Source organism: Pinus tabuliformis, chromosome 8, assembly GCF_031772625.1.
Source record: "Pinus tabuliformis cultivar Carrire ecotype Pingquan chromosome 8, CPIR1, whole genome shotgun sequence".
Lineage (NCBI taxonomy): Eukaryota > Viridiplantae > Streptophyta > Pinopsida > Pinales > Pinaceae > Pinus > Pinus tabuliformis.
The window spans coordinates 1,382,798,957-1,382,802,572 of NC_142294.1; positions in this window are offsets into that span (position 1 = coordinate 1,382,798,957).

Sequence of the window (3,616 nt, forward strand, 5' to 3'; positions counted from 1 at the left end):
TCATGGATCGTACCTTGCTACAGAATCCCAAAGTACAGAGTAGCAAGATGAACCAGTGGGATTGATGCAGTTAGAGATCAAAGTGACAAATGCTAGAGCAGTCAGATACTGAAGAGCGCAGAGAAGGATTGACAACAGTGCAGAAAGTCTGAGTCAACAAAAGCGTAGAGTATTTCAGTTGATAGAGGCAATAGCAGTCAGAGAATTTGATGGCAGATGCATCATACTGATTCAAGTTGAATATTTTTATTTTTTTTTGGAGTTGTTGGAGCAACAACACTAAAGAGAAGTGTTGCATGCAGAACATTCCAAAGGTTCAGGATTGGGATTGAGTTGAATTCCTTTCTTGTTGAGAGGGAGTGCTGAAAATAGCACCAAGAAATGATATAAATAGAATCAGAATATTCCTATTTTAATTTGTCCTTGAATTAAAATTGTGAATTAAATTCAAATTTAGTCTCATTAGCTGCTTCAAAAATAACTAATTAATTCATTCTGAGTTAATTATTTGGAGAAATTCAAGTTAGAAGTCTTTTTGAAGTCATGCAACAGTTATCCCTTAAATTAAGGAGATTATCCCTTAATTAAGGAGATAAGATTGAGTTATATTTGAATTGTAATTAGTTAGCTCAGTTTACTGATTCAAGTCCAATTAAATTAGTTCCAAATTGTTCGAGGAACTAATTGTGAGTTCAATCAGTTAATACATGCATGCATCCAACTAGCATACTCCAGATAATTGAGGATTCTCTCATCAGTAACTCATGCATGTCTATTCTGAGAAAGACCCAGTTAAGATTAAAGACAGGGACAATGTACTATCAATTGCATGTTTTTCCTATAAAGGAAACTCATTCATGTAGAAGGAACAAGGTTCCTTGAGGATTGTGCAGTTTTACAAGGTGTGAGACCAATGTGAGATATCAGTGTTACACTTGGTAATAGGAGGATCACCCAGGAGAAACTGTGCAAGGAAATAGGAGGCTTGGAGGGCACAGGAGAAGGCTTGTGAGAAGCTTTGATTGCCTTTAAGCATCCAGGAGGATTGTACTGAGAGCTGGCTAGCTGTGAGAGCTAAGGCTTTGTGTAATTCGAAGATATTTCCACCGTGTATGATAATACAGATAGTGGGGTTTTTAGTTGAGGCTTTCCCCTGAGTATTTTCTATGTTTCATGTGTATTGATTCTTCTTCTTATGGTTATGTGTTCATCTCTAATTCATCTTGATCTTTAAGCTTCCACAAGTTTGATAGTAGAAGTAGATTATAGTATTTTGATTTGTTATATTGCATTATCGAGTTAATCTACAATCAAATTTTCTACATAGATCTCAGAAGGTAGATTTGTAGAGAATTTGCAGGAAATTATACAAGGGAGGCTATTAAACTTGAGGATATGTAATTCCATAAGGCCGCAACATAACTGGATCTGGATGGCAAGGAGAGTGGTTATTCGATTACAAAACCATACATGTATATTGGTTTCTAAACATGCATAAAAAATGATGTTATCTATATGCCTTCCATGTGCAGATAGTTTAGCATCCACTTACTACTCGAAAGCAATCCATAGTATTGATCATTTTAAGTTCAAAGGTCTCATGAGCTACTATAACCATTATTCTTTTATCAAACTGCAAACCTCTATAAACAATGTAACTAGTGAAAATACTAACAAGTTAAAAGCAGAAAATCCAAAATTTGCACGTGCACATGATGCCTAATACCAGCTCCTATGTAGAAAAAATTTAGGTAAAATTTCACCAAAGCCAAAATTAGCATGCACGATCTCCTATGTAGAACCAATTTAGCTAAATTTTCATCAAGTTATAATAAAAAAAACATCCAAAATCTTAATAAATCTAAGATTAGTTGTCATAACAATTGGAAACCATGGCAGCTCCTAACCAAATTTTCCACGTTTTTAACGTCAACCTTAATACCTCTAAGTGTTTTGTAAACCAATTTTAAACAAAATCTCTCTGAATTTAAGGAAAACCATTTAAGTAAAAACTAAGGAGTTGAATAGTTGGAATTGCATATCAAAGACTGAAATTCTACCAAAATGGTCAAATCAAATCTTCATAAAAGGATTTTATCTGGCTTGACATGATATCCTTAATCAAGAAGCATCACCACAAACAATTCCAATATAAAACTAATTAGTTGAGTAGTTTGAATTGCATATTATAAACTGAAGTTATATCAAGATGATTAGAATGGTTCTTTAATCACCCAATGACCTTTGACATGATATTGTTCAATGGAGCCACAAAATTAATCACTGTGCAGAATTCAATGACGATCAAAGAATTAATTACTGTGGAGACTTCAATGAGGATCAATTGAGGGCATGTTTTTTGCTAAGAGTTAGTAAAATCAAACTATCAATGGTTCTTGAAAGCAAGAATCAAACCTATTCATTATAAAAACTACGGATCAATGTTAAGTAACAAACCAGTTTGAGTGGCTATAATAATCTAGTTAAATACACACCATCTTTAAGCCCCCTCCAAAATTCATTGTTCCTGTAAGAGAAAAGAACCTGAAGTATTCTAATTTTACAATGATTAAGAGGTTTTTCAATGTATTGAGGATGGAAAACCTCCCAGAATGTTAACCTGCATCAACACCCAAACCAAAAATTTAAGGGAAAAACTTGCACATAACACAGAAATTAGAAAAGTATTGATTTGGACAAAGTGTGGGAGTTCATCTGGAATTTTTGGGCTCGACACCTCAGCGAAACCCTAGACAAGGCACAAAAAGAGCATGAAATCCACTCGAAAACCAGACCCAACATGAAAAAATTCCAATTAACCATTTTTCTTTTATTATTGGTGAAAACCTCAGCTACACATTAGGCTATCAAACCAAGAACTGAACCAAGAATGGAGAAGACTCCAGGAAGACCCTTGTATGACAACGAATCACTTGGAAATTAGCTAGGAAATATGTAACTTAAATGAGTCAAATTCTACATTGATAGAAACTAGAGAGGGAAGAATTCGTTGAGAATAACCGTGGGACCTAAAATTCAAATATGTAAGTCGCATCTTAGTGTTGGAGGTCGTTAATCCAAGGTGTGAGGATTCTCAACAAAACCCAAAAGAAATTTTCCATTTCACCTGCGACAGATAACAAAAGAAAAGAAAACATCACTTAAGGCTCGGATGGGAGGCCCACTTAAGTTACATATTATAAAAGAAAAAAAATAATAAAAGGGTATAACTCTCACCTGAAGTGGAGGAACCCTTTTCGCCTCAACAACCATTCACCCTGCAAAAAAAACAAAGGAAATAATATATTCTAGAAATCCCTGTCCCCATCCATCAAAGAAGGGGCATGTATAACATCAAGAAGAATTCCATTTCACCATTTTTCTTTTGTTACAGGTGAAAACCACAGCTACACATTAGGGTATGAAACCGAGAACCAAACTCGGCAGAGGATTTCCTACAATGCCCAACAACCCTTTCATGTCTGCAAGCCTTCAACAAATGAAATTTCTTCAGAGACCCATGATGGAGTTATGGAAACTGAATAATATTGAAACCAAATAAAATAGGAGTCAGTGGAAAAAAAGAACCGAATTCGGCGGAAGATTTCCTGCAATG